We start from the raw sequence: 12,300 nt of genomic DNA on the forward strand, positions 1-12,300 counted from the left end.
TGGGGGCTGGAATTGCCTCCTGGAAACCAGGAGCCAACCCCAGTACAAAGGAAAACACATAAATAGGTGAAGACTGATAGAACACTTACCAGACACAAATATCCAAGAAGAAACGGAAACAGAAGGAACAAACTAGGAGACAGAGGCAGGTACTGGGAATAGGCTCAGGCTGAAGCAAAAGCAGGAATAGGACTTGAAAACAGAGCACAAGCTCTGGCTGGAACAAGCAGAAACAGGAATGGGAATCAGAGAGCAGGATCAGGCTGGAACAAGCAAGAACAGGACAGGAATACAGGGAGTATGAACAAGCAGGAAACAGGAATGGGAAACTGAGAGCAGGTTCAGGCTGAAACAAGGCAGGAACAGGACTGAGAAACAGGGAGCAGGCTCTGGAAGAAACAAACAGGAACAAGGCTAAGAGATAGGGAGAAGACTCTGGCTGGAACAAGTAGGAACAGGGCAGAGAAACAGAAAGCAAGTTCAAGCTGAAACAGAACAGGAACAAGACTGGAACACCATCCGATAAAGGGTCTGGAACACAAAGGAATTGAACTCCAATGCACAACGAGGATCTTGAGGAAATGGCTGCTTATAAGCAGTCTGCAGCAAATCCCAGGTGGAATCACATGATTGGGCTGCACAGGAGAAGTCTCAGGTGAGTGTAGTTTCAGACACTCGCAAGTGCTGGAGGAGAGAATCCAGTAAAAAGGAGCAACTGGATTTCTCCCATAGAAAACAATGTATAGCAGAATCCAGGCTTTCCTGGCTACCAGGCTGTGCATTGTGGGATTTACAGTCCCAGGAAGCAAATGTAATTCTACAAAAGTATACCATAGCAAAAAGGGAAACAGACGGGAGTCAGAAAGGGACTCTAGATGAGTGTTCAAGGTGATTCCCAGGCTGCAGACAGTCCCTTTACAGCGCCCCCTAGAGATGGGACGACAGAGTCGCAACAAAAGGGCTAAACTAATCTCCTGCTTCCCAATAAAAACTAATATGGATTCACCACAGTACCTTATTGAAACTCCAAAGATCTCTTAAGCTCTGTGGTGCATGTGCATATGTTCCATCCTTGGCTATCTAGGGGTCTGCAGTTATGACACCTACTGAAAAGATGTTAGGATTTCAAAAGTCTTGTGATAAAGTACTTTCAGGTGCAGCCATGCATGTTATTCCTTCTCAGTTTGTGCAAAGAACAGAATGTCATTACATTGACAATATCATGTAGACCAACCAAAATCTACTAGATGGTGTCCTGAAAGGCTTGGGTTGCAGCCTTATCCTCCCTGTAGATTTGCTGGTCATACCTAGAAAGACCCACTTTATCAGAATAGGTGGTCATGTACCTAGACTTCTCATGCACCTCTAACAACAGGTAACTAGAGTTCAGATGTACCTCGGAAAATCATATTGCTCCGGTGTGGTCTGGCAGTGTGTTATCATCAGTGGGGCGCAGGTGCCTTGACGGATTTCTCATTCAGTTCTGAAGATACATATGCACATAATGCTCATGCAACTAAGTTATTTTTCATTCTAGTGACCCAATGTATAAGTCATTTTACACTTCTGATGATCAATAGCTCCTACAACGTTTACAGTTCCTTCTCCATTGGATAAAAGTACTGGCAGATGTTGTATGGCTGCAGGCTGCAAAGAGTAGCTGATGTTCAGCTTCATCTTTTTTGTCTCTTAAGGATCCTTATTCCTGGTAGAACACTGGTAATTTGGCCAGGATATCACCTATGGCATAAGCGTTGACGCTGAGCGTCAACTGTAGCGGACGAAGCTCTTTGTTCTGTGCTGCAGCTCAGGAGAGTGCTGGTGGCAGATTCGGGGACACATGCCCTCATCTCAGAACTCACAATGATGTTGGTGACTTTGCCTACGAACTGTCACTTAAGATAAAGCAGTCGCAGTTCTCCAAGAGCACAGCTGGAGATCGTCATAGTCTGCATGTTGGAGTGGGGCGGAAACACTTTGAACTGAGCTACTGCCATCATCAAAATAAGTGTGAGGTTCTGATACGAACTGGTGCAAAAACCTTTACAGTTTGTGACTGTGTGTTCTCCTCTTCTGGAGTTCCTCTTCCTCATCCTCAGGCCCTGTTGAGCTGGGCATTGTCTGCTCTCACTCACATTCATATTGCTTCTCAGAAAGCAGTGCTTCTTCCTAGTCGGTGTTTGGTGTCAGTGGGCTGGCCTACTTTTGTAAAATAATTATGCCTGCTACAGTCGAGGCAGCGAGGTACCTTGCCAGGGCATCTTCTTTGTAGAGGAGCTTCCCACTATAGCATCCGGAGATGGCTTGTTGATGGTGCCTCAGCCTTCGGTGGCATGCCTGGCGGAACAGACCCTCTTTTTGATATGGTTGACCCAATCTGGGACTTTCTCCTTCACCTTGGCTGCAGCCAATGCTGCTCCCATTAACATCACACTGGCTTTTGAGAGTGCCAGTGATCTACTGAGTAGTGGAAATGTATTCAGTGGCATGCACTGGGCCCTCAGTATGAGATGACATAGTCTGGAGGACTGGCAGACCTACAGTATTCGGGCACTTACCGCCCTGGGGGGAGGGAGTGGGAGGGAGACACTGAGGTATCTTTGTTTTCACAGCCATGAATGAAAAACATTCAAAGATGCTCCCTGTCCTTTCAGCCATGCAGCAACAAGGACAGTTTGTAATCACTTTTTATCTGAGGGTTCAATTGTATGATAATTGCATCCCCACCATCATTGTTGTCATCTGGCATGGTGTTCAATAGCGTTAGCAGTATCTGGTGCACCTCCATAAATGGAGAAGCATTGACCTCACAGTACAGCCCTGACTTTAATTACTTTGAAATAATTGTCCTCTCATGACATCCATAGCTTCTATTTTGTGATGATAGTTTCTGGTGCAGTATGGAGGTAAAATTGCAGGAGTGCATTGCTGCAGGAGTGTCGCGCACTCTTGGCCTTGTCAAATACATCTTTTTGTTGTATTCGTTATTTGTTCTATCTATGCTATCAAAAGACTCATGAGTTAGATTAGAAAAAAAACTATTGATTTCAGCTATCAATATGTTTTACACTAAGGGCCATATGTGCTAAAGCATTTTCCTGTAGACACAGAATGGGTAAAACCATCAGATACATCTGGCCCTAAGTTCCCTGCTGGCATCATAGTTATAGCAGCAGAAGTGGCCTCGTTCAGCCCTGTTGTTATAGCAACAGCACTTTCCAGTTCTGAGTTTGTCTTTACGGTTTTAAGTGTAAACCAAGTAAAGTGCTGCTGGCTTCAAATAAAGGAACTGATAAATGTACTCCTGATGACCTGGGACCACTTGGCAACTCTGTGTACCTGATTTTCTTTTTTTTTTTAACCGTAGGGAAATTACATCTCTTTCCTCTAGAGAGCTCTTGTAATGAAAAGAAGGCACAGCAATAACATGGAGCCACTGTACATAAATTATTTAAATCTAATAACGGCTTTTAATGTTTTAACAGCTACGTTTGCATATATTGTATATTTTGAAAGTAAGATCCATCATGCATTTATCCTTCTAATTTAATGTGCAGTGTGTTCATGCTTTTTGCACTAAGCTAAATTGCATTAATTAAGTTGTAAAAAAATAATACCAAGGATGCCTGTTCTTGATTCCGCCCCTTGCCACCTGACTACACACTTCCTTTTGTTTATCTCACTCTTGCAGGTTATTTTTCATCTCAGCGCTTTTTCTTTCTGTTCCATCCTTCCTTCTTTTTAACTTCCTGCCCTTTTCTCTATTGCTCAAAGAGAAAGCCCGAGGATGTTAATCAAGAGCACCTGCAACCACCTGCACAAATAAAGCACCGAGCGTCGGTGTCACGAGGATGGGAGAAGGCGCCTGCCGGCCAGGACCGGACTCCACTTCCCAAGTGCCCGCGGTGCCCCGTGGGCGGAGCTGGGACGTCACATTCCTGCAATTCTGCCTTCCAGTGTCAGAGAGCCGGGTCCTTTCCTGCCTCTGCCCCTAGCCCAGCCGAGCTGCCCACACCGCCGGGGCTCATGGAGGAGAAGGCAGGATTGTGAGCCGGGGAGACCCCTCGAGCACCGGCGGTGCAGCGCCCCAGGGCCCCGGCTGCCGGACCTGACACCACGCTCGCCTGTTTTGTCCTGCGGATCAGCAGTGGATGTAAACCTGGATGCAGCAGCCCTCGCACTACACACCAGCCCAGCGCAGGGGACGCGCAAGGCGGAGGTCTGCTGCTAATCTGGACCCGCATCGGAGGCGAGTAATTCTGGATTTACTGCCAGCGTGATTGCTTTCTTCCAAGGGCTGAACCGAGGGCAGGGTATTTTTCTCCTGAGGGGAAGTGGGGGTCATCATTGCAGATGAGCGTTTTTTCTTTTGTTTTGAAAGTGCTGGCAGCGCTGGATTTTGACAATTGCGCCAGACAAAAGGTGACAGCTGTTTACGTGTGGCGGTGTGACCACTGCAGACCCAGTTAACCCACTGTAAACTAAACAACTCAACGTGTTATTTCACCAGAGGCACGTCGGAGTTATGCTGCACCCTGTGTCATTTTAGCGGGTAGTTATTTCCATTTCCACTTGATTTGCTGTGACTACAGATTTATTTTACGGTTTTATGAGTCCAGGAGGCGGTGGTGATATATTGTGACGCATAGTCCCTGTCACATCCCAGTTTTTTGATTGATCGCATCACTCCTGTTAAAATGGCACATTCATAATACATATGCCACTTGAGTTGCCAATGGGCTAACACAGGTGCAGCTGCTTATGTGAATTAAAGGAGCGTTTGTAGTGGAAAAAAAACACAAAATGTGCGTATGTATTTCAGAACCGTTTCAAATAATGGCCCCTGGTGCATTGATTTGGCCTTTTTTGGGCTGCACTGATAGTGCTAGAGATGCGTTAGGCCTAGCAGTCGTTTGTGATTGATGGTGCATTGTATGGGGGACAAAATCCTGCTGCTCCTGTGTAATTGTGTTACTTTTTCTTCAATCTAATTACGGTTGCTCTCTTGGAGGCGCGTGTGTTTTCTCTAGTTTTCTGTTTGATTGCCCGTGAGTATCCCTGTCTAGAACTTCTGACAAACTAAGTATGACCATGCAGTTGCTTCCGCTGTCACTTGAATGTTTACCAAGTTGTCCCAGGCCATGTGACGCTATTCCTCAAGCCTGACTACATGGTCATTAGCACTTTGCTTTCTGGGACTTGCAGTTCTACTTTGACCATTTTACGCACGGGTTTAACAATGCCAGCACACAAACATGTTGGCATAAAAGTCACGCTTGGGTGAACGTTTTACAGCAAATAGGGTCACTTGGGCCAGTGCACGTGATATTTGGGGCATTGGAGTGTTTAACGTTCAAGGTGTGGGGTAGCAACTCATGGGATATGTAAAGCTCCCACGTTGTCTGTTGTCATGTTGCACATTGAAGCAGCCTGTGTGTCTTTTTTTGCTAACAGCAAAATGTATTCTTTCAATGGTAGATTGGTTTTTAACATTCTAAGTATGTACTCGGAGATCAAATCATGCGTTGCCATAAAGGCTAGCACTACCAAAGTGTTGCACAACTTTGGGGCAACTTTCTAACCCTGGTATCTCTGCTGCTGGGTGAAGTCCACTTATGGCACAAAACTGGGGGTTTCAGACAGGGATTTTGATGGGCTCAGTCATATTTTTGCTAAAAGGCTTGAGCCCTGGCATATCCGTCTCATCCTGCTTTTTATTTGTTAGCGTACCTCTTTAATTCAATGTCACTAAAAGTTACATGGCTGAACTATTAGCTTTCAATGTGTCCCTTGTTACACATGGCAGACCCCCTTAAGGCAGTCATAGTCTTTCCACGTTTTAATGTGTAGGTCAGTGCTCCCAACCCCCAGTGCTGATCTCGCGGTGCCTATAGTAAGATGTGTTTATTCGACTGAGTCAGACTTAAAGTCCATATCCATCTTACTGAGCTCTCACTCATGGTCCAAAATGAGTGGAGTGTCGTGTTTCCTGTCTATGGAAAGTGTTTTGGCGGCTTGTCAAGGCTTTGAAGTCGAAGTGGGCAAGCCACTGCCCGATCCAGAAACCTGGCTGGTTCAGCTCAAGTCAGTATTTAACCCTCAAGCAAAAAACGATTCTCGCTATCGTATAGCTTCTGCCTGACATCCACAATATAATCTCCCCCATCAAGAATTAAAGATAAACCAACGACGGTTGAAATAGATACACAATTTACGACTAAATTCCAGTGTGTAACCAAGAAACCTGGAATCAATCCCAGCGCCCCCGCTTAACAAATTGTGTGACCCTGGGCAATTTTTTATTTTTTTATTTCACCATGCCCCCTTTTCCTTCATTATCAACTATGAGAACATCTTCAAACACCAGAGTGCAGGATGTGTGTTGTACAAAACCTCATGTGCTTGATTTAATAGACTATATAATATTGTTGCATGTTTAACAATTTAGGCCGCATACTGAGTGCACGATAACCGATTTGACTCTTGGTTCACTGGTTGCATTTTCTTTAGGAAGGGGGTAAGCATGTTTATAAGTTTTTGTATCATCAAAACAATTACTTAAAACAAAACGCTAAATGCAGTGCTATGGGGTGAAATGTTGGCGCATGTTAAAGAAATCCGTTTTTGGATTTTTAAAGAGACTACTGTAATTTTACTTGATTTCTGCTGCATGATTCACGTGACAAAGGTTTCCATTACTCGGCTCGTTCACGGGCTCTTAAAGCCAAGCCAGCACCTTGGCTCGGCTCTCTGTTTATTTGTTGGTTCGCCATCTCCAGTATGAAGCGCTACATAAAACAATTCCGAATTAGTGTAATAATGGCAAAAGCTACTTTACCAGTCCCAGAATGTAGAGAGCCTAAACGACTGGCACGGCTGTAGGTGCGGAATTAAGCACGGTGCCATTTGGCACACATAAACGCGTGTCTGTTAACTACAGCAAAACTTGTTACAATTTGTGAATGCCAGCCAGAGAGAATTTGAGTGGAAAGCTACGAAACATCCCCATTCTCAAAACAGCATGCACTGGGGGCATGCCATTTTAAGAAAAGACGTTATTATGTTAAAAAATAAAATAATATTCCAGAAACGAGGGAGATGTTTCATCCAAGTGCAACAAGCAGGCAGTTCGTCCTGGCACGCGGGAGTCCACCCTGCAGTGCTCAGGAATAACTGGTTCACGTCTGGCAGCAAGGGTGTGGTGTCTTGCTCCTGACATACTCCCATCCCCATGGCACACTTTCATCGCACCGGGTCTGAAGCGGCAGCTTCACTCACCCGTCGTCGCAGATGTGGATTCTGAAAGCGGGGCGCTGTTTCTGACGCGGAGGGGGAGGTATTGCCCCTCGGTCCCTGCCACGTCAGAGCCGCCCGCGATGGTTAGAGCGGGTGGACACCACGTGCCGCCTGCAGTGCAGCGGGCCGAGCTAGGGGCCTTTGGAAAACTACGTGGTTCGGCGTCAGGCGTAGCAATCAGCAGCCGGTGCCAATGGGGATGCGTGATGCGCCAAGCCCGCTTCGCAGCGCCGTGTGAATCATGCAACACTCGAGTACTTGTTGTTTTGGAAGTGCCAGTTGGCACAGTTGCTGCAGTTAAATGCCACGTGACCTAGCGCGAACAGGTGCAGTGTGTAGACAAGGAATACTACTGATCCGGAATAATAACATTTGTTATATGTGTATGGTACTTCAAATCTCCCAAGTGCATAAAAAATATAAAATGTTGATTCTGCAGCGCCCGTTTTACATAAAATGCGGTATCGGAGGAAACCCATCATGAGGATGACTTTAATCCAGCCCTGAGTCTTTACAGCCAACAACACTAACGTTATTATATGGGACCAACGTTATCATGGGGCAAACACGGAAACTCCAAGTTGCAATTTATAATGGAGAAAGGTGAAACTACATTCCCCGGCATGCTTCGTCCAGGGCAGTGTGACAATCATATTAATGTCTTGGGAAACGACTGAAAGCTAGCCAGGCGTTATTAGTCCCTCTCATTTGGCAGTGTATAGAACTTGGATGGATAAAACGCTGTGTGAAAGACAGGAACTCTGATTCTAATCCGTGGCTAGCGGTCTTCTCACATATCTCACAAGGAAGCGGTGACCCCAGGCATTGGACCAGGAGGCTATTATCTGCTACACTAGCGGCCTCAAATGTGGTTATGGTTTGGCAGGATCCATCCTGTATGTTCAGGATATCCACTTTAACTAACCTTACAAACTGTGAATTTAAATGGACTTGGAATACAAAATCGGTACTCCTCCTTAAAATCTTTCATGGACCTGGTCCTTCTGCACCGAACGCTCCTGCTCTAAGTTGAAGCCCTGCCTGGGGGAGGAGAGTTCGGTGTCACACACATTTTCTTCACATTGCCCTGTGTGATATTTACATATTTTCAGGATACCACTAAACATTTAAAAGTAGTGTTATAAATACTGGACCATTACTCATGAAGCAGGGCTGGATGCAAATTGTGATGGGAATGGACCTGCTCCTCGAACTAAATAATGCAGTAATGCGCGACAGGAGATGGAAGGGCCTGTGCATTATTTAGAACATTTTATTCTCAAAATATGATTTTTAAAATGTTATTTTTATTCAGGAGGAAAAAAAATCATCGTCACGTTAAAAAGAGTTTTTTTATGGAAGGTCAGTAAATAGAAAAATGCTTATTTTGATGCATAATAAATAGAGTGATGCATATTTTTTGCCACCTTTTTGATTGGCCTTAATACCCTGTTTATATCAACATGTAAAATGGTTATAGGTGTCAAGCTGCACCTAAGTTTTAAGGATCCAATAATCTGTGGCAACTTTTTTGCCAAGCAGTAAGACGTATAATACTTATTTATGCAGCAGGATTACTTACTCATCATCCAGTGATCATTCTATGTTTTCATGAGATGTATGATTCCAGAATAAAGCTTTTTTTATTGCAACAGGACTATTTACTCATCGCCCAGTGATTATTCTTGTTTTCACAAGATGTATGATTCTAGAACGTAGCCCGACACGTTTCGCCCCTATAAACATGATGAACAAAGCTTTTTCAAGGCTCATCAATAATGTAAGTTTCACATCTGGGCAGATTAGTGTATATACGTACATCATGCTTGCTATAGGGCTCCTCTCCATGTGGGTTCTCTAGCAGATAATAAAAATATTCACAGTCCGTATATTCCACTTGATACAATCACACGAGACCACTGGATTGGATGCAGCATAATTTTATGACATTACCCCCAAGTCTCCACATTCATGGCATAAATCCATTGCACTCGTAATAGGTATATTGTGTCGTTAATGTCCAATGCATAATCTCCTCCTTCCTCCGTTCTTTTAAGGAGTGCATTGTGTTCTTTGTGTGTGATCGTTTTCCGAGCCACAAGGGAACTAAGGAATGTGACGTTACAGTCAATTAAGCTACCAGCTTCAAACTTAAAAATAAAACCTGCCTATGGCTTCTGTATAGTAGGTTCTTTTGCCTGGATGTGCGGCACAGGTCAGTGGGGGGCCAGATCTATATGAGATTGTCAGGGTATCCATGTAAGATAAATGTGCATGCCGTACATGTAAAAGGTAATTGACATAGCCAATACTTATCGCAAGCATTTGGTATAGGTCCAGCCCTCCTATGTTTGCCCCCATTGCCATTTTCAACATGTGCATTTTACTTGACAGTCCCTTTTCAGAATGGAGATAGCTGCAGAAACATTCAAACCGTGGGTTCTCATATAGCGTTTAGTTGACCACAACACACAAATACATCAATCGACTGTGATACAACTCTGTTCCATTTCTGGTGTGCAGTGTGATTTGTACACTTATTTTCTTCGTTTTATCCTAGTACCTGCAAGTGAGTTTCATTTTATGTTGAGCCAAACAAGCAGTCCACTCCTTAGATAAAGAGATTTGTCAAACAAGCATTGGCAAAATCAGTAGCTTTGGTTTTAGTGTGCTAATGCATGCAAACACAGCAAAAGACAATTGATGAATGCAGTTGAGTTGATTAATATTTGCATATGACCTGATGCTGCTGCTAAATGCCCCTTCTAACAACCGTCTATCCAGAGTACTGCTATTATTAGCCGTACTGTCTGCCGAGAATCAGTCGTGGCCTGGTATCAATATGCCTAAATTAAGCCTATTCACCCATACATAAACTTCCCAAATTATTAATGTATCTTTTTTTGCTATTTTTATTTAAAGCCCAACTACAAGTTAATATATCTAGTATTTTATATGAGACCATATACCCAACAGTAGAACAATATGTTCACTTCAAAATGAGGAAATGCTAATTCAGCCCTGCCAGGATATGAACCACGAGCTTTAAGCTCATCTTACCAGATTTATGTGAAAAATCCTTATCTACCCTTCTTGTTTCCTATGCCAGGGCGTTTCTGCAACACTCAGCCCTTTTCCCCAGGCCCTTTATACGCCTTTCTTCTTTGGTTCTTAGCTCTCCTCTATTTCTTTTTTTGATAACCAAATTTTATTTTTATACAAAGTCTCATTTATCACACAAGGATGATACAGTTGTATATATAACTGTGTTTTCAGCATGTCCAGCCACCCCATACAGTCCCTACAAGCGAGACCCATATGTAGTGCATTAGTACACATGTTAAACAGATCCACAGGTTGTCTACCACATCTGTTCCTTGGTTGCCAGTCCATCATTTAGACCAGATTCTACTGTGTTTCCGTGGGCACCCTGGCGCCTCATAAACAGGTTTCTTCATTTTGCCACACCAGTCCACCCCCCGCCTCCATTGCACAATCGTAGGGAGACTGGTCACCAGTTGCCTATCCGCTCGGGAGCCTCCCTTCCTCTCCATAACTCTCAATAGCCCCATCACCGGAGACAACTCCAGAGCTTGTCCCACCACTGTAGCGAGTTCTGACAACACCTGTTCCCAATAGTGTACATAATGGGACACTCATCTGTTTCTTAAATCGTTTTCGGGAAGTCCATCGTTTCCAGTGCTCGTACTTCTGCATCCTTCCTCCTCCGATAAAGACTTCTTCACCGTCACTCTTTACCTTTTGTGCTCTGTCTTTTTCCTTTGTTTGACTTCCGCCTCTCCTGTGCCTTCTTTTCGGTGGCGGTCACAGTGTGATATGCAACAGGCTGGCACAACTCTAAACTTTCCTTTTTGTATTCACTTATCTTAATCCTCTGTTTTTCATTTCATACAATTTCACTTTCTATTTTTTTCCCAGCAACTATGTAAAGTTTTTGACAATTTCTCTTTTATCACCCTACCTGGGATGCCTTACCCAGTCTGTGATCGTTTGGGGCATTTTTCTTCTCCAATTTGGGCTTTGTCAGATTTTTGCCGGAGCTAATGTTTGTCAATTCTGATTCACCAACTTGATCTTCGCCGAGCTGGCTTTTTGCAAAAACCATGTTGTATGACCGTAGCGGGCGAACGAATTGTTCTTTAAGCTTTTACAGTAGTTGTTTTTCGTTCGAGTTGCTTGTTCTCAGGGCACCAAGTTCAGATGAATGAAAGACTGAGTAGGAGTTACTGGATTTTGAATATATATGTTATGTTGTATTACAGAGGGCACTATAGTTTAGCATTCTTACACCCTTGCAATGATCTCATCGTGAGTAAGAGGACTCTTTGTGGCCTGACAAGTTTTCAGTGTCAGTTGTATCTGGGGCAAACTGCAAGATTATGCTTCGGTGCTAAGCAGTATCTTTCCAGAAAAGAAGTATTAATGTGCCCTGCAGGTTAGGGTGAGTTGCCTGTGCACAAACCACATCTAACTGTAGAATAAGACATAGAGAGGAGGTGGCTGAGTGGCAGGTGTTGTGTTCCCCCCTGATGATGACCTTAAACCGGTGTCCGTGGTACAAAACTCTGCTTTTTGGGCTGGTTCTTCACAGGTGCACATGTAAGATGTAATTGACTGTAATCCAAGGATTTATAGCACTGGACTTCTGCTGAAACAACCCTGGGGACAAGGTGTCATCCTCTTCTGTTTCCTATCACTCTCTTTAGTTCCCAAAAGATGATTAGCTTGATTCTACAAAGTTGCAGAGGTTTGATGCAGTGCGGCTGCTCCTAAGCTGAGGTTTGGCAGCAGTGTGGCATGTAATGCTTTCTGCTCTGTTTCCTGTTTGGTGTAAGGGTAGGACAGTGGTTCCCAACCTGTGGTCCGAGGACCCCTGGTGGTCCCCGAAGCCTCCTCAGGGGGTCTGTGACTAATTAGAACATCAAATAAGATTAACAGATTAGACCCACAGCTTTTAGTAATGACTCAGTGATTCCAATAATG

At 44.2% G+C, this 12,300-nt stretch overlaps 1 protein-coding gene across 5 annotated transcripts in view; it reads left to right on the plus strand.

The window, feature by feature from the left end:
* The first annotated feature begins 3,924 nt into the window (after nt 1–3,924).
* Nucleotides 3,925–12,300, plus strand: part of CTIF (cap binding complex dependent translation initiation factor) — a 758,204-nt gene continuing 749,828 nt past the window's right edge. For 2 of the 5 annotated variants that reach the window (XM_069219132.1, XM_069219137.1), the window contains exon 1: nt 3,982–4,249. The gene's annotated coding sequence lies outside the window, so the exon portion shown is untranslated. Of the gene's footprint in view, nt 4,250–4,762; nt 4,806–12,300 lie in introns of those variants that run through there. The other 3 variants (XM_069219134.1, XM_069219121.1, XM_069219123.1) reach the window with 3 other exon arrangements.

This window comes from Pleurodeles waltl, chromosome 1_1, assembly GCF_031143425.1.
Source record: "Pleurodeles waltl isolate 20211129_DDA chromosome 1_1, aPleWal1.hap1.20221129, whole genome shotgun sequence".
In the NCBI taxonomy this organism is placed as follows: Eukaryota; Metazoa; Chordata; class Amphibia; order Caudata; family Salamandridae; genus Pleurodeles; species Pleurodeles waltl.